Consider the following 26,413-nt stretch of genomic DNA (forward strand, 5'->3'; position numbering starts at 1 on the left):
AAAAGCCACATCTCTATAACTCCCTACCTAGCTTCCTCTTAAGTTATTTCAAATTGTACTAGTGTTGATATGTCTTTTTTTTATCTTACTTAGATTCAATTTTTAATTTATTCTATTCAGAATCCAATATTACATGCATTTGTTTTTCCTCAGTGTTCTCTATTATTTCTCAGTCATAATTTGTCTTTCTCAGTCTTGATACTTTGGAGAAATAATTCTTTTATGTAATGCATTTGGTTTAAGCATATCTTTTTTTACATTTCTTTCTTCATTATTAGTCTCTGTCCCTGTTTCTGTGTCTCTCTCTCTCTCTCTCTCTCTCTCTCTCTCTCTCTCTCTCTCTCTCTCTCTCTCTCATGTCTTTAGTTTGCAGTATTCCCAAGTCTTGGTAGTTGTACAAATGGTGATGTTCATATAACAAGAATGGTTATGGTAGCATCTGCAGTAATTTCTCCATAAGTCATACCTACATGATTACTTTTAGAAAGATATTTTATGAATAGGAACACTACCATTAGGCATGAGCTGTAAGTGGCTGAGAATTATTAATGAACCTTCCTAATCCCTTTAACCAAACCACACTCAGTACATGCCTAGTACTGATGATCCCTCAGTGCTGCTAACGTCCTGTGCAGTTACAGGTCACAGTGCACTTGTTATTACTGATGTGCCCCCATTCTTGTTTCTCAAAGCATTAGAATGAAGATCTAAAGGTCCCTGATTTGATCCCACATGAAATAAATGAACAAGGTCTACCCTTACACACATTGAGTAATACATGATTTTGATTATAAACAAGATAAAGATCACAAATCCTGATTGCCATATGAAATTTCAGTGCATACTCTCTGATCAGGAAGGTACTGTTAACAAAACCTACATGGTGCTGCAAATTCCCGTCAAGAAGACAGAATGAAGATACTTATCTGATATTGTGTGCGAGGTCCAAAGTCTTGTGCAACTGGGGAAGCTGGTCAGTTTCCAAACTGCCACCATTGAGGTAATCTGGTAGCCTGGTAATCTGTGAAGCTTCCTCTCTACTTATGGAAACATTTTCAGCAAGCACCTGGAAATCCTCTTCATGCAAAGGAGGCATTGCCAGCACCTTAGCTTCAACCAATAATGTACACTCACTCTGAAAACCTCCATCTACTCCCTGAGGTCTATATAGGCCTTGTTACCCTCAATAAAGATAGTGGTCTTGCTGGTATTTTATTGTAACCCAAAAATGTAGGGAACAGTTCTCTGAATAATTTGTAATTTCTTTTTTTGTGGGAGATGTTGTTACAAATTTGAGAGCCACTTTGTCCATGCTCATCTCTCCCTCTTTATTAGCAGAGGCTGATTCTAGACCAGCAGTCTGACTTCTAATCTGTGTTAAAATATTTTGTCAAGAAATGAGGATAGTCAACGAAACTAACAGAGTAGCACCGTGAAACCAGGATAGCAAATGAGAATAGTGAACCACATGTCAGAGTAGAAGAGTGGAACCCACCAAAAGTGCATCATATAGGAAACCACTTTAAACTTACATCATGGTTAAAACCTATTTTTTTATTTTCATATTATTTCTACCCCTACCTAGGTGCTTTCAAAGACACTCTACTGGGACAGATGTCTTTTCCATTGCATTCATCCCTGGAATCTACATAGATTTGTATTTTATCCTACCATCCCGCATTTTCAGCCACCTTCTGGGTCGATCCTGACAGGATGCTGAAGGGAAAACCTTCCTCTCTGGGACTATAGCTGTTTTATTTATTGCTATTCTTACTTTGAAAAACAGTGAAGCACAATCATGGAAAAGAAGTTTCTGACTTGAGTTGTGATTTTCAATATTTTTTTTCTTCTTAAAAACTGCTTTAGCCAGCTATTTATAGGGCTTTTATTTATGATGACTGCTGTTTGGCATATAGATGAGGTTGAAATGTTTTAATAACTGGAAACACTATCATTATCACACCAATTCACAGCAAATGATTCACTAAAATTTGAGTCAAAAGGTTTAATTCATGGTTTTGGTAGTGACTCACGTGTACACTGGACTAAGATGCCAAATGCAACCTATAATTGTTTCATCATATGAAAGGAAAGATGATTTTCCCTGCACTGATTTCAGTGGGATCATGAGAATAAATGGTCACTAGTCAGAAATACTAGATGGAGTTACAGAAACAAAATAAATACCATTTCCTTAATATGCATGCTTTATAAGATCATTGCGTGAGCTACATATTGAATAATTTGTACTGTGTATGAGTTGTGGCAATTACCCTATATTTGTTAAATAAACCTGTGTACATATAAAATGTTTGGAAAAGACTCTATAACGTACATTGCAAGACATTAAGTAAAATATCTTTAAAAATATACATAAGTACATAGAACATAAAACCCATTTATAAGTCACACATGCATCTAGATAAGTGGAACTGTATGTAACTTGGTATTCAATATGTAATGTAAAATAAACATTAAGATCTGCCAAAAAAGGGGAAATCATTTGAAATGTAAAAAAAGAATATATTGAATAAAAAATAAAGGTAGATGGAAAAATAAAAAAATTAGAAATAAATATAGCAAAATTCTTTTATATGTAATCTCCCACAGTAAAAAAAATCTGTTTTAACATGTTTTAACATATTTGTGGGTTAATATATTTATATCAGTAAGCAAATGAAGAAAAAATGAATTCCTATTCAAATGACCTAGGATGCATCTTTGCATTAACATATTTTTTTCTGGTTTTATTTTATTTTTTTTTTAATATTTTTATTTTCTATATTCTTTGTTTACATGCCAAATGATTTCCCCTTTCCCAGATCCCCCCTCCCCATATGTCCCATAAACCTTCTTCTCTCCATCCATTCTCCGATCACTTCCCTCCTTTTTCTCTGTCCTTATATTCCCCTCCAATGCTAGATCAATCCTTTCCAGGATCAGGGCCCTCTCCATACTTCTTCATGGGAGTCATTTCATATGCAATTTGTACCTTCGGTATTCAGGGCTTCTGGGTTAATTAATATCCACTTATCAGAGATTGCATTCCATGTGCATTCTTTTGTGATTGGGTTACCTCACTTAGGATGATATTTTCCAGATCAAACCATTTGCCTAAAAGTTTTGTGAATTCATTGTTTCTAATTGCTGAGTAGTATTCCATTGTATAAATATACCACATTTTCTGTATCCATTCCTCCTTTGAGGGGCATCTGGGTTCTTTCCAGATTCTGGCTATTTAAATAAGGCTGCTATGAACATAATGGAGCATTAACATATTGATTAACCTTGGCAGGAAACATACATCACTGTAAATATTGGAGTTAGAGAAAACACAGTTTAAAGATAACAGCTATAAGAATCACTCCCATCACCTTTTCTGCAATGCCCTTATTCCTTTATACAGAGAGACTTTATTTGTTCTATTATAAAAATAAAAGCCTGATGAATATGACTTCTACCCTTCCTGTGATCAATACTTTGCTCTAAACTCAAGTGCTTTCATCACCAGCTCTTTTAAGGCAGCCACTTCAACATTAATCATTAAAACAGAGTGTTATCAAACATTACTGAGATGAGCAAATTTAGAAGAATGTTCTACTTTAATCTAGTCTGTTTTCAGCTGTACTGGTGGGTAAGACCTGAACCCTTCATGGCTCATGCTTGTGCCACAGACATAATCTTAGGAACTTTACTATGCATCCTTTTCAAAAACTAAAGTTCATGCAATTGTCTTTTTCTGCCTCTAGTATAAAAAAAAAGAACATAAAAAACTTGTAATGGCACAGATAATGTATCTGGATTTAATTCTAGAAAATAGTCAATTTCACTATATTAGTAAAACTCATTAAATGTTTAAATAAAAAAAATCATGGCAAACTATGGTGAGTGGTTTTTTTTTGTTTTATAGCTTTTGTTTGTTTTTTTGTTTTTTGTTTGTTTGTTTTTGTTTTTGTTTTTGTTTTTGTTTTTTTGAGACAGTGTCCCTCTATGTAGCCCTGGCTGTGCTGGAACTCACTCTGTAGAACATGCTGGCCTTGAACTCAGAAATCTGCCTGTCTCTGCCTCCCAAGTGCTGGGATTAAAGGCATGTACCACCACTGCCTGGCATGGTAAGTGTTAACTTCAAATTAAAATGTAAAAATTAAGTACCTGGTTAATCTTTCTAATTACTAGATTATCACATGGAAGAACTGAACATGTCCCACAGCAACCAGGTGAAGACTCTGCTCTTAAGATAAGGTCTGACCAGATGATAAAGGTCACACTAAATGTGGTCAGTGATCACAGGTCAGAGTGTTGGAAAAGGTATTAGTGACTAATCTCTGGACAAATAACCTGTTTTTGTTTCTTACGCAATAGTTTTTATATGAAAATTGGGAGGATATAGTCTCCCCCTAAGAAATGGCTCTTCTCACAAGTTATCACCTGGATATTGATAAAGGTGGAGGATAGAGAGGCAAGAATTGAGTGTAAAGGAGTCAGTGTACACAAAACCTTGCCATCAAAACCAGGCAATTTGCATTGGAGTAATAGAGTACAGTGCATAAATGGGGAAGAACAGAAGCATTAAATGTTACTGAAGAGCAAGATGAAGACAAAACCTTTGATATGTAAACACTATAAAAACCCATTATAAAAGAGCCATAGGATCTTAATTCTGATTCATTCTTTGCCATTTTACCTTTAATTTGTTTTACTAGAAAATGAAGAGGACCATGGAAACTGTTAGGAAACTGAAGATGGATAAAAGAAGATTATGAATATTTGAAAACTAAGAAATTTGTTTAGAAGGGATGTTAGGAAAATAAAACAGCATACTCATTTCTACTAAAAGTAAACTGATTTACTGAATTATAGACTCAAAATTAATAGTGGACGCATACCCAAATGTTGCTCTATCACAGCCGGAGGACTCATGCTCCACTATGTCCATAGCAGCATTATTGCCAGAAGATGGAAACAACCAGGATATACAGAATACCTAGGATATAAACCACAGAACATAAGAAGTGTAACAAACAGAAAGGTCCAAGTGAAGGTGTTTCAATTTCACATAGAAGGAGGAAGGAAATGATCATGGGATGTAGAGGGAGGGAGGGATCTAGGTGGGAGAGGGGAGGGGAAGGGAAAGGGTAACAAGATAAGGTATGGGGGCTGGTGGACAAGAGAAAAGTCCAGAGGGCTAAGAGAATGAACAGAGATAAGCAGCATGTGGGCAGGTAGGGAACTCTTAAAAGTACCAGAGACCTGGGAGGTGAGACTAAGGACACAGTGTGGGTGATCTTAGCTAAAATTTTGAACACTGGGGAGAGGGAAGTCAGAGAGACTACCTCCAGTAGGTAGACAGGGCCTCAAGCAGAGGAACAGAGTTGCTAGCCCACAGTCAACATTTCTGACCCAGATCTGTTCCTGTCTAAAAGAACTTCAGGGACAAAAATGGAAAAGAGACTGAAGGAAAGGTGACTGGCCCAACTTGGGTCCATCTCATGAGAGGGCACCAGAGTCTGACACTACTACTGATGGTAATGTGCTGACAGACAGAACCCTGGCCTGACAGTTCTCTGAGAGTCCCTAATAGCAGCTGACCTAGACAGAAGCGGATACTTAGACCCAACTATTGAACTGAAGTTGGGACCTCTATAGTTGAATTAGGGAAAGAATTTAAGAAACTGAATGGGAGAGCATAGGAAGGTCGGCAGTCTCAGTTTACCAAGAACCCTGGGAGATCCCAGAGTCTGAGCCACCAACCAGAATACATGGGCCCGTCTGAGGCAATTTGTACAAATATAGCAGAGGTGTGCCTGGTCAGGCCTTACTGGGAGAAGGTGTACTTAATCCACTAGAGACTTGAGGCTCCAGGGAAGTGGGAGGAGTCGAGTGGGAGGAGCAACCTGTCAGAGACAAGGGGGAGGAGGAATTAGATGAGGAATTGTGGGAGGGGGACTGCGGGGAGAGCAGCAACTGGAATGTAAATAAATAAAATAATAAAAATTGAAAAAAAAGTGTGTACTGTCACATTCCATTCTTTGACTTTGGGATTAATGTGGAGCCACAAACTAATTTTACATATTTTATAAACTAAGACTAGCCATTCAATCAGCGACAAAGGGAATATTCTGATATATCTATGATGCATATCTAGAAATGCAATATTCCAGTACCCAAGAGTATGTCTTCAGATTCCTCCTAACCATGATCTTTTTTCTTATAATTTTGTATTATTTTGATTTGCAACAACAAAACCTTTTCAACTCATTTTAAACCCTATATTATTCATGGATCCAATTAAATTATTTTAATATCATATATATGAATGGGAATTTAACATGAGATTTATAGCAATTTTATTGTTGATTATTACTTTTCTTTATAGCTTGAGTTGTAACTATTAATGATCCATTCTTTGAAGGTAAATGGATTGTATTGGGCATATAATTCAATTATTTCCCTGAAGGGGGTCAAATCTTTGATGTTGATCAAGCCTGAATCAATATGTTTGCTAGGCCAATAAATGTTCAGCCCTTTTTTTAAATTAATAAGGTAAAGTTATATTTGCTAATTCTTAATTGATAGTACCAAGCATGGTTTGAAAGTGACTACCCAATTTGCACAACTCACTGTGAAAAAGCTTCTCCATTTCCACATTAAACGGTCTGTATTGCCATTCTCCAAGTGTTAGTGTACAGTAGTTCGTCACTGAGAATTTAAAATTTATGTGCTTCATCAGTCATAGGAATGTGTGCCTATTGCTAATAAAAGCAATGACAGCATTAATCATTAAACAAGAATCTTCATGTCATTGCCTAGAATCTCCTACTAAAATTCCAATAGTATGTCCTGTCTCTCTACATCTTCTCCAACTTTCTATTATTGCTTTTTCACTTTCTTCTCAGTTTTCTATGCTCTGTTCTGCAAGTTTTTCCCCAAATGATCTTCAGGCTCACTGAGGATCACCCACCTCTTATGTACTGTGAAATCCCAGAACTTCATACATAACTTCTCAATTCTAAACTTTATATGGCAGTCTTTTAAAATGAAGTTTGCTTTTTTATTCAGAATTGCCTCTGAAATTTTTAGCATGTTAGTTCATCTCAATAACACACACTCATCATTTTATTATCTGTATTTGAAAGTTCCAGGATGTGGAACATCAGTTCAGGTATTTTGCTGATTCTGGCCAGTATACTTTATGCTTTTGTATGTTTGCTTGCAGTGTAAGGTAGTAGCACAAATTGTGCAAATGATCTAAGACTTAGGGAAATACATCCATTATTCATATATAATCTCCATATGATGATTATTAACCACATGCTAATTCAGAAATAACAACAAGTACATGTTCCCCAACTATACCACATGTGTTAAGGCAGGGTGACAGCAAGTACTTGTCCTAATATTACATAATGATTCCATATACATATTTGCTCAGTATCCCATTATATAATATAAATTCTCATGACATATTTTGCTTCAATATTCTTACACTCAACATTAATTTATAAAATTCATTTATTTTCAATAAATAGACTCATTGTAGGGGAGTACCAGGACAAAGAAATGGGAGGGGTGATTGGGAAATGGGCAGAAGGAAGAGGGCTTATGAGACCGATGTGGAGGGGGGAACCGAGAAAGGGGGAAGCATTCAGAATGTAAACAAAGAATGTAGAAAATAAAAAAAAAATACACTCAATAATTCAATTTCATTATAGCAAAATGTATAGCAAAATCTGGTCAATGCTGTTATAAACTGTTAAGTCATTGTGTCTCAAACCAAATAGTGGATGATTATCTAGCTCACTAATTTTATCACACTTCAGATGCAAATATATGCCTCTGTATATGAGTGTAACTTTAAATGTTGGCTTAGTCATCTACCACCTGCACTCCCGATTTTTAGATTCTTTCAGATCTTTTCTCTTGAATTATTTCAGCTATTTTATTTTATGCTTATGTGGGTGTTTCATCTGCATATATGCCTGTGTACCACTTTCTGCTTGAAGTCTATGAAGGGTGGACTAGAACATGAGATTTCTGGAGCAACAGGTTGCTATGAGCCAGCATATGTGTGATAATAAATATAACTGTGAAGCACACAGTGCTCTTAATCACTGATCAGTCTCTCCTGTCTCATATGGAAGATCTCTTTCTTTTTTCTTTTAGTTTCTCAGTCCATGTATTTTAACTAATGACTGTACTATTACTTTGCAGAAACCTTAAAACGCCAGCTTTGTTCGCTCAATATTTCTAGTTTGCTTTACTTAGAGATTTGCATTAAGGTACCTTCAGCATCAGTGCACACAGGGAGTCACTACTGTTCTTGTTTATTCTCCTATAGTTTAGTTTTTGTGATTTACATGATAAATACAGCACATGTAGCCTCCTCCTGGCTGTGAGTGTGAAAGCTATGCCACCAACATGGGCAGCAGAAGCACTCCTTGCCATTTCCCTTTAGTCTCATCAGCCTTTTTCTAATTGATTATGCAAGCAAGGCAATAAACCTTCCCTTTCAGAGTCAATGTTGACTGAAAAAATATGGAAGCAAAATATGAAATGATTGTTTAGAATTTTGACAATTTCAGATTTTGAAATATTTACATAATATTTAGCTCCACTACCTGAGTCAAAACAGAAATTTCAAATTCAAAACAAAATTTATTTTCGTCTCACACACACATACCTGATACACGAAGCACAGTGGTAACATGACAGAACATTTATCCTGACACCCATCCTAGGAGGTCAAAGATAGAATTCTCCAGAGTCAACACTAAACCAGATTCTGATTCTAGGGCAAATTTGATTTTCAGATTAGGGACACTAACTTGGTTATTATTGTAATTCTATATTACTGATGAAATTCTGAGTAAAAATAAAGTATTTCAGACTTTACAATATTAAGATGAGTTTAAGGTGTGATTTAAATGAAAGTTCTTTGCTTACAAAAAAATCTTCTAATCATTCCTATACTGTAAGAAATAAAGGATAAATAACTTTTGAATAGAAATAAATGTCTTGAAAATTCATGTTTAATCACTCATCCTTTAATTAATTATAATTTACTAAGCAAGGAAATTATTACACATGTATTACATATGTCACTTTATATGCATAAGTTATAAAATTAATATGATGAGACTCCCTGAGTGAACAGTAACTTTAGATAAAAGTCAGTGTAGCTATTTAAACTCTATCTAGTCTATGGTTCTGACTGACATTTTGGAATTTATTAATATATTGAAGAGTAGAAGCTGGGTAAGAATTCTTATAATTGCTTCTGTCTCTGTTACAAATTTGGCATTCTGGAGAGTTCACCTGAATGTGTTAAAACACTAAATAACTGCAAACAGTTCAGCAGCTATTACAATATGATGACCACCGTGTACAGTGTGAGTATCTGTCTTGCCATGTCTTTACAAGGTTCATGGTTTTCCCACTGTCCCTAAGGTTATATCACACCATTTCTGTAGGAATGCAGAAAATTCTCCCTATAGTGGCATGACTCCCTATATTTGCCTACTCCTAGATGTCATCATTACCTGTTCCATTTTTTTCTATGTAAGACACTAAGGATTTCCTGCCACATGAATTCTTTATTTTGACACAGCCTGTATATTCCATTTAAAATAAAATCTGGGAACTGATCAAATTTCAAGTGTATTCAATATGGTCTTCATTATATTTGTTTATTATTATATTCTTTACTCTTTTTTTTTTAATAGTTCAGACCTTAGTCCCTTCCTGGTCTACGCTCTGACAGCTCCCTATCCCATTCCTCTTCCCCCATCTCCAAGAAGATATCCCCACCTCCACCCCTACCCCACCAGACCTCCAAGATACTCAAGGGTTAGTTATATCTTTTCTCACTGAGTCCAGACCTGTCAGTCCTCTGCTATATATGTGTTGTGGCCTTCAAATCAGCTAGTATAATCCTGAGTGAGATAACTCGGACTCAGAAGGACCTGCATGGTATGCACTCACTGATATTAGCTAAAAAAGTACAGAATAGCCAGGATACAATCCATAGAACTCAAGGTTAAGAAGCTGAAGGGCCCAAGTGAGTAATCCTCAATCACACTTGGGAGGGAGAGGAAAGCAAGCCCAGGGGGCAGTCAAAGGGGGACCAGGGATTTTTTTACATTTGTTAAATCAATTGCTCAGGTAAATTAGCTCAATAATCAGAGGAAACAGAATAACAGCTACATCTTACATTTTTACTTGGGAGTGAGCAACGTTATTTCATGAGCATCTCCATTTGCAATGTTTATTTAGTTTGTAATCTGAAAATGTCACTCAAAGAAAATAGAATAGGGTTAATTATTTCATTATTAACAGAAGAGGAAACTAACAGCACTAAGATGTGTTAATTTAGATATTGCTCAACCATGAGTATACATGGTATCTGGCTACATCAGAAAAGCCATTGCCTCTAGCCATTGTTCATCAGGCATAGAATGATCACACATTAGTCAGGTATCCATCACTAACTCCTTAAAAAAGCATTAGTTACTGCTAACGGACTGTATTATGGGCTGTCTTTACAGGTGCATCTAAATGAGCAGGCCACCAGCTGTGCAACTGGCTACAGGTTTGTCTTGCTTCATTAACCAGGGTTCTGAGAGTTTGAAACATTAGGGTAGGCTTCTCTGTCACATACAGAAAACCTTCGGAAGAAGAATCAGAGCACACATGCTACACCGTCATTATTGCCAATGCATTAAGAATACCTACATTTATTACAGATTTAAACAGATTCCAGTTTGTGTTGGCCCTTTAATAAAGGAAAGTGTAAAAATGCACTGTTTGTAAACTTACCTAAATTTCCTTCAGATAATAGAGAAGTGATCCTGAGATGTAATCAAGCAAAATGTTTGGATTGTTCCCTTGAATTAACTGGAGTGTGCTCATATTTGTGATGATTCCCTGGGGTAAGGAAGCATTACGCACACACATTCAATGGAACCTCTGGAATTCAGTTTGTGAGGGAGTGTTCTCAAGCAGCATTTCTGCCCTTCTAAGAAACCTCTTTTTGAACAGCTGGACCCGATCTTTCTATTTCACTTTCCTCTGAATTTTTATAGCTTCATTTATTTATAACTATAGTTTGTCCAGTTATTTTATACGCAACTCCATTTCAGATCTTTCAGGTATGCTTTCCACGGCCAACTCAATTTCAAGAAAAACATAAACAAAACTAGTTATGTTTAGTTAAATGCTCAGGTATTGCACTCTGCAATGTATTCCACAGGCTTGAGTTTCACAGGCTTGTTCCCCAGCTGGTGGTAATATTTTGAGTGTATTAGAGAGTTGAAGATGTGGTGCCTATCTCCAGAAATCAGGTCATTAGGAGAGGGCCTATTATGGTTGTACTTATCCCTGGTTTTACTTCTGAATACTGGCCTGCAGCTCTTCTCAAGTTGACCTTTCCCACTGTGATGGGCTCAAGCTTCTCAAGCCTTAAGTCAAAAGAAATCTTGCACCCCTTGGCATGCCTGTGCCAGCGTAATCACAGAAAGGCTAAGAAAATAGCACACAATAGCCATAGACTTGTTTTATTTGATGACTGTGCCTTCAAGTACACTAATAAAGGACTTAGAAGAGAGTACAGTGTTTTGAAATGTCCCAACTCTGAATGAGTGGAGAGCTACCAAGAACATGTGATGTATAATTAATTCATGAATTTGAATAATCTGATAGCTCAGCTGCTATTTTTTCTTATTTTTTCTTTCTTTTTTTATTTTTTCGCTCCTGCTATTTCATGTTGAAAATAGAAAAGATGCTCCATTATGTTCACAGCAGCCTTGTTTATAATAGCCAGAAGCTGTAAAGAACCCAGATGTCCCTGAAAGGAAGAATGGATACAGAAAATGTGGTATATTTGCACAATGGAATACTACTCAGCAATTAGAAACAATGAATTCACAAAATTTTTAGGCAAATAGTTTGATCTGGAAAATATCATCCTAAGTGAGTTGACCCAATCACAAAAGAATACACATGGAATGCAATCTCTGATAAGTGGATATTAATTAGCCCAGAAGCTTTGAATACCCAAGGCACAAATAGTGTAACAAATGACTCCCATGAAGAAGTATGGAGAGGGTCCTAATCCTGGAAAGGATTGATCTAGTGTTGGAGGGGAGTATCAGGACAGAGAAAAAGGAGGGAGGTTATTGGAGAATGGGTGGAGAGAAGAAGGTTTATGGGACATATGGGGAGGGGGAATCTGGGAAAGGGGAAATCATTTGGAATGTAAGCAAAGAATATAGAAAATAAAACTATTAAAAAAAGAAAACAGAAAAGATCTGAGATTTACATTAAGGATTTAACTGGAAGAAATATTTTTACAAAACCATTTCTTAAATTTGTGTCCAGGTAAAATGCTAATTAAAATATACAGGTTGATTCTCTACTCTGTTCCTATGATCTTCTCTCTTCTGTTTGCATCTTCTGCTTTTATATAACATTTTGTTCTTTTTTTCATATTATTATGCAGCTGAATCTCATTGAATTCTGAGGTTTCTTAGTCAGAGAAATTGTTTCAGAATTTCAAAATTACCATGCTATTTTGTAGTATAAAGGTGAAGCATAAATTTGGAATTTTTATTATAGGTAATTCACTAAATTATGAACTATAATCATCTTGTCGTGTGATATGTAATAACTACAGCTAAGCAAAGGAAATTTCGCAGCTGTACAATAGCCATCTCCTTTGTAGAATTGGGTAAATGCCAAAAAACTGTATTTACAGTCTGATAGTATTTTCTTGTTGTATTTAAATACTGAATGTCTTCTCCCAATGACATGACAACTTAGGGTCTCTTTGAGGTGGGGCCATTGGAAATTCAGCATATGCTTCTTTATTTAAAATATCATACATGATTTTTATATACTTTCTGAAACATTGGCACAGAAATTATTTGGAAGCGTATTTACAAAAATACAAATGATACATCCTTTTATCACTTGATATACCCAATGCCATTAAGCATTAGAAATATGAATATCAATAGTTAAATAGACTATAATGATTCATATGTCATGATGTCTATAAAACTGTATAAATGTGAAAATGTAAAAAAAAATGTAAAAATATGAAGAAGCTGGATGGCTCACACAATGTTCATGAGAACGTAGATATTACACACACTTTGGAAATAATTGAGAGGAGCTAATATGAAACTACCATATGAGACAGGAATGGAAAATTTTCAGAAATTTCAGAACTAGAACGAATCAGTCAGGAATGGCTGACAGAAGTCTCTGGAGGGAATAGTGGTGAATATGGCTATAGGACAACATAAACAGCCCGTATCATGACTACATCTGTTTCAATTCACAGGGTGATGTCTCACTACAATTTTCTAAGATGTTAACATTGGGTAAATGACACATAGCTTTCTTGTGTTTAGTTTTTAATGGGATCTTATCTACTGATCTCACATGTAAAAGCTTAATAAAAAACAAAGCCAAAAACGACTCAACCGAGAAGAATATAAGTAGGAAAGCTAGGGGAACCATGATAATTCATGTCATTTTTATTTTAATTTCTGAATGGCAAGTCTAAAGAGGGCAAGCAATGAATTGGCTGAAATTTTAATCAAATCTGTAGAAAGCGTGCCAACAAAAGAACTGAGAGAATTAGATCCTCTCTCAAGTGAATTATCCTCTGACAGGGGTTGGGAAAGTAGCATAAGTAAACTCTTCATTTCCTGAAGTTAGAGAATAATGAGATATGTGACTAAACAGCACACCTAAGACAGTTACACGCACTCAACTTGTTGGCACGGTCTCTAAGATCTCTTTAAAGAGTCTAGCTCTCGAGACACATTAGGTTGTATGAAATACCTGCAGTCATGTTTATTTATAACATGCTCCGGTTGTGGAAATGAGAAATTTTCTTGATGGGCTTGGTCATTTCGACACGTGGTTTCCATCTTATGGTCCTGCTTAGGGAAGTTCAGGTAGTGCAGCCTGGGTGGTGGACAGAAACCATGAAGGGTAGGTTTTGAGATAATATATCATCCCACTGCCAGTCAGGCTCTTTGCTTTTAGTTCACCTTTGAAGAGGGAACCCTTAGCTTCCTGCTCCTGACATCGTACTCGATACTTATTTACAGCTCCCCAAGCATGATGGACTCAATGCTTTCGCAGCATGAGTCAATAAAATTTTGACTCTGTAATTTATTATTTTATTAGAGCAAAAACATGTAAGACACATGCTAACTTTTCTTCTTTCCTTCCTTCCTGGCTCCCCACTTCTTTCCTTTTCTCTCTTCCTTCTTCCTTTCTTTCATGGGAATTCAATGTAGATTTGTTCATGGTGCACAAGCACTAAGGTCTAAGTTCCCTGGCTGCTAACATTTCTATTTATTTTCAGTTTTGCCCAGCAGAATGAATGGTTGTATTGATATATCACAGACAATATAAAATGTCTTATCTCTTTACAGTTCATTTACAAAGTATATTGTCATTTTGTATCCCCTTTTGTGTCATAAGAAAAGTAGCATAAACAGAATTCGTTCCAGACATGTATTGTACTGGATGGGTTAGATGTTTTTGTTTCTGTCTAACACATGTGGGAGCTTGAACAATTACTGCGACACCTTATGATTAAGATTCCCCTACTATAAAACTGAAATAGTCTTACCTACCTTGTGACTCAGTATTGTTAAGATACTTGCAATGTGTAATACTATAGTATTATATATGTATGTATATATATATAAAGTATGTAAGTATGGAACCACAGAACATGAAGTGTGGAAATATAATCAAATGGGCGAAATCGACAATGAAAAAAAACCTCATTTTTCTCCCAATTAATTATTTTATGAAATGATATACTCTGAATTTATCAGCTTAATAATGCCAGTATGTCACTCTAGAATACATGTTGCAATAAACACTAAGTAGATGGAGAGAATTAGTGATTAAAATCACTATTACTTTTGCAGAACTTGGATATCTAGTACCCAGATGGGGCTTCTAACAATCTGTAACTTCAGTCTGGGGCATCTCATAACTTCTTCTAGCCGCTTCAGGCAATGGTTTGTGCATGATAAACAAAAACTCTTGCAAGTAAAGCATTCATACACATATATTAAAAATAAATCTTTAAGTAAAGAATACATAAGAAAAATGTGTTTTAAAAGTTGTATTCTAAATTTGGCATATGAGTCTACATGACATTTTTTCCTTTTTTTCTTTTCTATATTTTTTTACATTCCAAATGCTTTCCCATTTTCCAGTTCCCCCCTTCCCATAAGTCCCATAAGTCCTCTTCCCTCCATCCATTCTCCAATCACCCCCCTTCAATTTCTCTGTCCTGGTACTCCCCTATAATGCTGGATCAAGTTTTTCCAAAACCTGGGACTTGGTGTGATTCTAACCAAACAAGTGAAAGATCTGAATGACAAGAAATTCAGGTCTCTGAAGAAGGAAATTGAAGAAGACCTCAGAAAATGGAAAAATCTTCCACGCTCATGGATTGGAAGGATTAGTATAGTAAAAATGGCCATCCTGCCAAAAGCAATATACAGATTCAATGTAATCCCCACTAAAATCCCAATTCAGTTCTTTATAGAGTTAGAAAGAGCAATTCTCAAATTCATCTGGAATGACAAAAACCCAAGTTAGCTAAAACTATTCTCAACAGTAAAAGAACTTCTGGGGAATCAGTATCCCGGACCTCAAGCAATACTACAGAGCAATAGTGTTAAAAACTGCAATGGTATTAGTACAGTGACAGGCAGGTGGATCAATGGAATAGAACTGAAGACCCAGAAATGAACCCACTCACCTATGGTCACTTGATCTTCCACAAAGGAGTTAAAACCATCCAGGGGAAAAAAAGATAGCCTTTTCAACAAATGATGATGGTTCAACTGGAGGTCAGCGTACAGAAGAATGCAAATCAATCCATTCTTATCTCCTTGTACTAAGCTCAACTCCAAGTGGGTCAAGGACCTCCACATAAAACCAGACATACTGAAACTAATACATGACTTTCAGGTATTGAAAATGGGAACAATATCTTTGGTACACAGCAGTTACCTAAAAGCTAGCTTAAAATACCCCCCAAAAATCCTGAAATTCTCTAAAAATTTATCCCAAAGTATATCTCTAAGAGTAAATTTTCTGAAGTTATATAGTACCGATCCTTTTTATTATTGCTTGAGGTATTTTATGTACCCTGTTTGCATATTTCAGGTTTTTTTCTTCTAGAGCATGAAAATCTAAGTCAAATCCTGAGGCATAGATTTTCCTGATACTTATTAAGTAGCCCAAGCAGACCTTAAAATTGTGGCACTTCTCCTGCCTCGATATTCCATGTGCTGAAGGAAAAGGTAAGATTTATCACATATGGTTTAAATAATCTATAATTGCAGCATAATAAAGTAACCAAAGGCTCAGACTAGGGGTATGATTAATAAACCAATATCTATCTACCAAATGATGTAACACTGAGCTGCAAATTGGGAAATGATATTTATAATCAATGTAGAATAATTTCCAGTTTATATTGCCAAATTAGATATAAGAAAAGCATTAAGCATTTAATATAGTATTGTACCTTTTTTGTCTGGTATGTACAAATACATGTAAAATTAATAGTATTTTATGCAAAGACAACATAGGAAGGATGAATCAGAAAAAGAAATATTGGTTTCCTATAAGAGTCAGATAGAAAGTGACAGACCTGGATGAAAATGTTTATGTGTATTTACCTGTACATGAGCAATGCTGGGGATGGATGTATGCACTCAAAGAACTATAAGGGAGGAGTGTTGCTCTGCAAAATAGTAGTTACTTCTTTTATCATTTTAAAATAGAAATTACAAGGTGAAAAATTTTCCTTCCAAGCTGTCAGCATTCTCATGATAATTGACATTTTCCCGCTGAGTACCTATGACAATAATAATTTTGTTCTTTCCTGCTTGAAGCACAAGAAAGAGATGAAGAGTTAGAATTGGTGGTAAAAAATATTTAGTAATGAGAGTTAGCATTTTCAAACGGTTAATATAAAATTGTAGTTTGTAAATATAGCTCCTTTAAGAGCATGTCTTTTCTTCTTTATTGTCAGATGGAAATTTTGGGGCCAAAGTTAAGTATTTGTCTGTAAGTAGTTACTACTTTATGTTTGTTTAAAATTCACAACAAAACTCATTAGAAGATACAGGGATGTTTCCTCATATTTCTACATCCATATATTCATAGATTTCCTGATTATTAATCTCTGTTAAATTTATAAACATACATGACACATCATTATTCCCAGTGAAGAGTTCATGGTCATGTCTATAACATTCTTGATGGTGGAACATCCTTCCAAAATACATCTGGATAGTACTGATCTGTTATTTGTTTCATTGACCCAGGTTTTATTGTCTGGTATGTACAAATACATGTAAAATTAATAGTATTTTATGCAAAGACAACATAGGAAGGATGAATCAGAAAAAGAAATATTGGTTTCCTATAAGAGTCAGATAGAAAGTAAGAGACCTGGATGAAAATGTTTATGTGTATTTACCTGTACATGAGCAATGCTGGGGATGGATGTATGCACTCAAAGAAGCCTACATCCTTCAAATTGTACAAACTGATATTTTATTTCCCAGAGTAATACTCATTCAAGCTTCCTCCTTGTATTCTGTATTCTTGGCTCACAACATATTTCATTTTAGTACCTAAGTAAACTCTATTAATAAAACTCAGTTACATGTTACAGAAGAAGCCAAAATTCTAAATATCCATCTGTTACCAAACAAACACAGTATCTCTGGGCTTCTTGGTTAACTCCTGGGAGAAGCAGCCCCAATGTTTCTAGGACATTGACTCTAAGACCTCTAGGAAAGACTTTTCACAAATGCTGTAAAGAAGGCTTATTCTATACGTCTGTATGTGGCAAGATCTTGTTCTGCATGGTTAAGTGGATTTGAGAATCAGATATATTGGTTTAGATTCTAGGGCTATTACCTTAATTTCAAGACTTTGAATGACTAGACATGTTAATCAATCAAGTGAGGAGAACAATACTGTTTCTTGATGGATATATTTGACTAGATGCAATAACTTTTGATTCTTCACCATGTCTCTAACATAACAATCACATGTATGACTATAAACTTTGAAAGTCTTAAAATCCATCTCCAAGTGGATCAAGGATCTCCATATAAAATCAAACACACTGTAACTAATAGAAAAGAAACTAGGGAAAACCCATGAGGACATGGGCACAGGGGAAAAGTTTCTGAATAGAACACCAGTAGCTTATGCTCTAAGATCAAGAATTGACAAATGGGATCTCATAAAATGACAAAGTTTCTGTAAGGCAAAGGAAACTGTCAAAAGGACAAAACGGTAACCAACAAATTGGGAAAAGATCTTCACCAACCCTACATCTGATAGAGGGCTAATATCCAATATATAAAAAGAACTCAAGAAGTTAGACCCCAGGGAACCAAATAACCCTATTAAAAATGGGGTACAGATCTAAACAAAGAATTTTCACCTGAAGAAATTCGGATGGCTGAGAAGCACCTTAGGAAATGCTCACCATTGTTAGTCATTAGGGAAATGCAAATCAAAACAACCCTGAGATTTTACCTCACACCTTTCAGAATGGCTAAGCTTAAAAAGTCAGGAGACAGCAGGTGTTGGTGAGGATGTGGAGAAAGAGGAACACTCCTTCACTGCTGTTGGGAGTGTAAGATGGTATAACCACTCTGGAAATCAGTCAGGCAGTTCCTAAGAAAACTGGACATGACACTTCAGGAGGACCCTGCTATACCTCTCCTGGGCATATACCTAGAGGATTCCCCAGCATGCAATAAGGACCCATGCTCCACTATGTTCATAGCATCCTTATTTATAATAGCCAGAACCTGGAAAGAACCCAGATGTCTCTCAATGGAGGAATGGATAAAGAAAATGTGGTATATATACACAATGGAGTACTATTCAGCAATTAAAAACAATGAATTCATGAATGTTTTGGGCAAATGTTTGGAACTGGAAAATATCCTAAGTGAGGTAATGCAATCACAAAAGAATACACATGGAATGCAATCATTGATAAGTGGATATTAATTAGCCCTGAAGCTCTGAATACTGAAGATATAATTAGCATATCAAATGATTCCCATGAAGAAGGAAGAAGAGGGCCCTAATCCTGGAAAGGCTTGATCCAGCATTGTAGGGGAGTACCAGGACAGAGAAAAGGGAGGGGAAAAGATAGGAGAATGGATGGAGAGAAAAGGACTTATGGGACATATGGGGAGGGGGGACTGGGAAAGGGAAAGTTTTGAAATGTAAACAAAGAATATAGAAAATAAAAATATAAAACAAAAGAAAATCTTAAAATCTATGATGACATACAAAAATGCTGTTCTATTTATTTGAACCATAAGAAACTGTATGTTTTACTTTCTTCAAACCATGTACACAAACACACACATACACACACACATGCACACACATGTACACACAGCAATTTCCTGCCATTCAAATGAATACAGAGCTATAAGGTTCACATTTCTGTATCTCTGTAAGTACCTATGAATATAGTCTGAATATAAAAGGACAACTACAAATTTTTGCCATTCACTTTTTTCATTTTTGAGATAATAATACAATTACAAGATTTCTACCCTCTAAACACGTATAATTAGCTGTCTCTGCTCTCCATTAAATTCTTGGCCCCTTTTATCAGTAATTGTTATTGAATGCATACACATATATATTCTTAAATAAAACATGTTCTGTCCATATAATATTAGTTATTTGTAAGATTTTGGGGCTCAGTGTTACTGGAAAAATATAGATATTCATTTAATGGACAAAAGATCCAAAGCTGATATTAATCTAAAAATTTTTCTAGGTAATTGAATATTATCCTATACACTCTTCCTGTAGTCACTTTGGCAAATGCTTGATAGACATGTTCTTAAAGCATATCAATATGAACCTAAACAATGTTGCTCCAGAAATATAACAAGGATCCATATAATTATTACATGTGTAATAACAGCTCTGCCACATATAAGTTTCACATGCAGAAGAAGAAAGCATATGATATTTAGAAAAATTTTATTGCTCTTATGTGATGAAGGAGCTGATTTGATGACAGAATTTTCTCAAAACAAATCTTACGCATGAATATTTAAGTTTTTGAAATTTAAAAGTTTTTGAACAATTAAATGTTTGGAACATGGCAATATTACTTCCATTCCTATTAAAGTCATATAGGGTATGTTACATTTCTTGTTTGATAGCTCTCTTCTCTTGGTGCCATTCAGTAAACAGCAACTTGATCTCATATAAGTAAGATAACAAAAGAACTAAACAACCTACAATCAGCATTTCCATATTGGTACTCTTCTGTTGCAACCTGAGGCTGTCAGCCATTTACATAATTTACTTTAGTAGAACAAACACATAGTGACCAGAATTATGATCACAATAAGTCAGTGTCTTTGCAAAGAAAGAGTTCTCTTGCCAGGATAAGTAAATCAAGTTTAGGGTATAAATGCCTATAAATGCTATCATCTCACATGTCTTAGACCATATAATGTGCTTGATTTCCTTACCTCTCTTAACAGTAATACCTCCTTTGCCTGAAGTGTTCAAATTTCTGTAGCATCCTTTTATTAGAATGAATTGCAGTTATAAAATGTAGCGTAAAGAACATGAAGACATTTGCTATTTCAAGTTTAATTACAAACTTAAATATGAGCCTAAAAGGTTAATGATAATTTTAGTATATGGTTTCAATTTCTTTTACTTTCGCAAGTATTAGGGATGAAAGTTTATTTTAGCATCCTGAACTGGGAAGTATTTTAATGGCTTATACTGGTCTTTTGGCTAATACACTGCTTCAGTATCTGTGATTGTTGAAAATTAAAATTATAAGGCCGTTTTGATGTCTTACTGTTTTACTCTCATATAAAACACATAAGCAGTATCAGGCAAAATGAATAACTGGGCTTTGTAGAAGTGCATGTCACTTTTATTTCCTCAGGTGAAGTGATGAGATAAGAGTCATACCCAAGCATTATGAATACATGGATTGGGCTGATCCCAGAGCATTTCTGCCTTGCCATCTCTAGGTCTAGGCTGGAAGCATCTAGGCTCCTTACAGTCTATTATTCTGAAAGCCTGGACATTGAAGACTGCAGCTTACATCCTCTTTCTGCTAAACTAAGCCTATAATGTTTCACTCTATGGAATTTTCTGCCAAGTAAGCTTACTTTTTCTGGCTCTTTCTGAATTCTGCCTGGCTGGTTAAACTCAGTTCTTTTGGTTTAAACTCCTCTTCAGGCTGACTGATACAATCTGGCTTCTCTCAGTTTCTTACCGAAATGCTCTGCTTAGCCTCAAGCAAATTGGCAAATTTTTGTGTAATCTTTTGGCTCTTCAGTATTTTCTGGCTTCACCTGCCTCTGCTGACGTGCACTGAACTGCATGAACTCACTAATGAACTCAACTTCACTGCTCGGCACCCACTGCACCTCCTCCCAATCACTGACTCTTGCTTCCTGCACTGCTCTTGAATAGCCTTCCTTTCTGCTCTATTGTTGTGAGGACTGGGTATCTCATTCTATCAATTTTTTCTCTGATTTGTCACTTTGCCTACCCCTCAATTAGATGTCACTTTCAAACATGGCTGAATCTGTATTCCGGTCATAGTGATAAGGTGTGTGGCATGTCTACATTCTTAGATCGTTGGATGAGAATATTCACACCAAACTCAAATTAATAGTCTTACTGTCTAGGTATCTTAATTCACTGTAAATTCAGATTAGGCAAATGCTGTTAATATTTAAGAATATACAGTCTATGACTTTCTTTTTTAATTTATTTATTTTCTATATTCTTTGTTTACATTCTGAAAGCTTTCCCGTTTCCAAGTTCCCTCCCTCCATATGTCCCATAGGTCCTCTTCTCTCCATCCATTCTCCTATCTTTTCCCCTCCCTTTTCTTTGTCCTGTTACTCCCCTACAATGCTGGATCAAGCCTTTCCGGGATTAGGGCCCTATTCTTTTTTTTTTATTCGATATATTTTTTATTTATATTTCCAATGGTTTCCCCTTTTCTAGCCCCCTACTCCCCGAAAGTCCCATAAGCCCCCTTTTAATAAATCATTTTTCGTAACTTAGAATCAGGAAAAATGAAGTTTTTCTTAAGTGAATAATACTTATTGAATGAAAGAAAGACTATTGAAAATAGTTATTTCAATTGTCAACAATATAATATATATTTTCTATTATAGAATGAAATTCATTCTATATTATATAAATTTCTATATTAAAGTGCATGCTCCATATGAAATATATTCTTCCAAATATTTTAAAAATTTATAAATATGTTTTATAGCAGTCTAAACAGAACTGAAAGATGATTTCACATTATGGGGTAAATAAAATTAAGGTAAAACATTACAGATATTAAAATAGTATCAACTTGAGCTATGTCAGTGGAGTCTCCAGAAAATAATATTTACATTGATGTATGGATATGTAATTGTATGCATACTAAATTGTAAAAACATTCAACTCCACAAGTTTCAAATATATCACAACTAATAACCTAGAGATATTTCACATTTTACACAGATCATATATATATAGTTGTATATATATATTCACATGTATCCTTAGCTTTATAGTGCATATTAATTTGAAGCACTGATTTAAAGACATTCCTAAAATTTATGTGTATTGTATCCCAAAACAGGCAAACTGATAAAAAAGAATTTCAGGGGTTAACTGCTCTCTGTTCTTTCGGAAATAATTGATGGCATTGACATGGGTCTTTATGTGACTTTTATTTCCAGCTTCTTCTGTGTGCTTGGGGGTACTGCCAACATTTTCACATTTATTTCAAAGCAGGAAAGGTATTTCCGAGGAACTGGCTTCCTGCTTTCATTCAGAACCAGCAGCAAAATTTTGAATGCTTTAAGCAGCAGTTGGCCATAGCACCAAGAAAAAGACAGGCTTCAACTGTTTATTATGCTCTCAAATTGTTTTCTATGTTTTCAGTTACAGCCATGAAGTGACAAAGTGGGCCACATAATCTTAGTAAAATAAATACAAGTGTAAATTAGATAACATCTATCCATATAAATAAAAAGCATATAATTCTGGCAAAGAATGCTAAAATAAATTATTGAAAATTAAACTTCTTGAAGATTCCATCTGACCCCATTCAGAATGACTATAATCAAGAATATAAGCAATGAAAGCCAGTATTTTGTAGTGCCTTGTACACAGAAAATGGAAGTGTAGACTGGCATTACAACTTTTTTTTTTCAACATTATTTGTTTACAATCCAAATGATTTCATCTTTCCTGGCTCCCTCCTCCCCATAAATCCCATAAGCCCTCTTCCTTCTGCCCATTCCTGACCCTCTGACCCTCCCACTTCTCTGTCCTCGTAATCCCCTGCATTGCTGCATCAAGCTTTTCCAGGACCAGGGCCCTCTCCTCCTTCTTCTTGGGAATCGTTTGATATGTTAATTGTGTCTTGGGTATTCAGAGATTCTGGGCTTTTATACTTATCATTGATTGCATTCCATGTGTGTTCTTTTGTGATTGGGTTACCTCACTTAGGATGATATTTTCTAGTTCCAACCATTTGCCTAAGAATACATGAATTCATTGTTTTTGAATTACTGAGTAGTACTCCATTGTGTAAATATACCACATTATCTGTATCCATTCCTCCTTTGAGGGACATCTGGATCCTTTCCAGCTTCCGGCTATTATAAATAGGGCTGCTATGAACATAGTGGAGCATGTGTCCTTATTGCATACTAAGGAATCCTTTGGGTATATGCCCAGGAATGGTATAAGGACACTGTCAATCAGACAAAATGGCAACCAACAAATTGGGAAAAGATCTTCACCAACCCTACATCCAACAAAGGGCTTATATCCAATATATACAAAGAACTCAAGGAGTTAGACTCCAGAGAGCCAAATAACCCTATTAAAAATGGGGTGCAGAGCTAAACAAAGAATTTTCACATGAAGATTTTCAAATGGCTGAGAAGCACCTTAAGAAATGTTCAACATCATTAGTCATTAGGGAAATGCAAATCAAAACAACCCTGAGATTTCACCTCACACCAGTCAGAATGGCTAAGATTAAAAACTCAGGAGACAGCAGTTGTTGGTGAGGATATGGAGAAAGAGGAACACTTCTCCACTGCTGGTGGGATTGCAAGCTGGTACAACCACTCTGGATATCAATCTGGCAGTTCCTCTGAAAACTGGGCATGATGCTTCCAAAGGACCCTGTTATACCAGTCCTTGGCATTACAACTTTAGAAGCTGGTCTGAAGGTTTCTCAAAATAATTGACCTACCGTATTAGCTAATGGACTTCATGGCCTACAGTTGAGGAACATGTTCAGCCATATTTGTCATTGTTCTATTTAAAAGGGGAAAAGCATTTAACCTCTATTTTTGTCATCTGATGAATGGATAAAAAGATGTAGTCACTCAGTTGAAACAAAAAAAGTGAAGTTATAATAATTAAAGGAGGCGGGAGGGGGAGGGTCCTGGGTGACAGAGGGGAGGGGAAGGAGAAAGGGTTTATGATAAGGTATGAGGGGAGAAAGGAGAGAAGCCCAGATGGCCAGGGGAATGAATGGAAATTTGTAGCTGTGTGGGTTGGGGACAGGGATGGAGGAACCTCTAGAATGTTCCAGAGACCTGGGATGTGAGAGGCTCCCAGGAATCAATGGAGATGACCTTAGCTAAAATGCCCAATAGTTGGAACATAGAACTTAAAAAGTCTAACCCCAGTAGATAGACAGGCCCTCTAATGGAGAGATGGGACACTCCCATCTTCAAAATTCCTGTCTAAAAGAAGTTCAGGGACAAAAACGGAGCAAAGAATGAAGGAAAGGTCATCCAGTGACCAGGCCAACTTGGGATCCATCTCACTCAAGGGGACCAAACCATGACACTATACTGATGCCTTGTTGTACTTGTAGACAGGAGCCTAGTATGGCTGTCTTCTGAGAGGCTATACTAGCAGTTGATTGAGACAGATGCAGGTAGTTATAGTCAACCATTGTCCTGAATTTGGAGATCCCAATGGAAAAGTTAGAGGGAGGATTGAAGGAGCTGAAGGGGATGGTAACCCCATAGGAAGATCAACAGTATCAACTAACCTGGACTCCTGGAAGCTCACAGAGACTACCAACAAACGAGGCTGGTCTGAGGCCCCAGGCACATATGTAGCAGATGACTGTCTTGTCTGTCCTTAGTGAAAGAGAATGTGCCTAATTATATACAGACTTGATGTGCTAAAAGAAGGGGAAGTGGGCGGGGCAGATCAGGTGAGTGAGTGAGGTGGGTGAATGGGTTTGAGGGACTGGGAGAGCACCCTCTCAGAGGCAAAGTGAAGGGGGTGAAGAATTCTTGGAGGGGTGACATGGAAAGCAACAACAATTTATTTACATTTGGAATGTAAATAAATTAAACAACATTTAAAAAGTTTCAGGTAAATGGATTTTTTCAGGTAAAAAGTTTTAGGTAAAACATATAGAAGGTATATAACTGGAAATGGATCTTTGGAAGCAGACCCACTAAGTGAAGGGGTAACTTAAATATAGGGAAGATATAACAGTGCCAGAAAGGCTTCAAACGTGAATAGTGGTAGTGAAGGAGTGAATAGTAAGTGAGGGAAATGTTAATAAAAATTAGGTGTGTGTGAATAAAAATTAGGTGTGTGTGAATAAGTTTCACAGATACTTACAATCTTGCCAATGTAGTAAAAATGTAGTTAGAGGGAATGAATAGAAAGACAACAAAGAGCAGGTGAACACTCCAGGGTATGAGCTTAAATAAAGGAAGGCAATGAAGAAGACAAGGATGAGATGGACTAACCCAAGTAAGGATTCATGAGTAAGGCTTGGGAATCCACTATTGTGTGAGCTAATTAAAATATATGTAATGCATGAAAGGGAGCTTTATCAAAGATATCCTTTATGAATAGATAATACCACCAGAAAAAATATTTAATGAAAATCTAAAATATATGTGAGTTACTGCTCACAGGGTTCCCACAGCCACCAAAAACAAGACAGGCTACTGATTTTCCTCTTCATTTTCCTAGAGATAAAGACACTATTCAGTTTGGTTATAGGGCACTGACTGACCAGCAAACTCACCTCTTGCTGGCTAGCTTTCATAGTACAGGAAGGAGCTATGCATGATGATAGGGCAGGAAAGACATCAGTTGTTTCACCCAGCACTAGATCCTATACACTAAAAATTCAACAAGCAAATTGGGTTTGTTGGTGCTATAGTGGCATGAGAGAGACAGGAGTTACCAACTGCTTTATTATTTAGGCTACCTCACAGGGTGTGTTCACGTTTGTGCTGTAAAGCTGGTA

This window comes from Apodemus sylvaticus, chromosome 3 (assembly GCF_947179515.1).
Source record: "Apodemus sylvaticus chromosome 3, mApoSyl1.1, whole genome shotgun sequence".
In the NCBI taxonomy this organism is placed as follows: Eukaryota; Metazoa; Chordata; class Mammalia; order Rodentia; family Muridae; genus Apodemus; species Apodemus sylvaticus.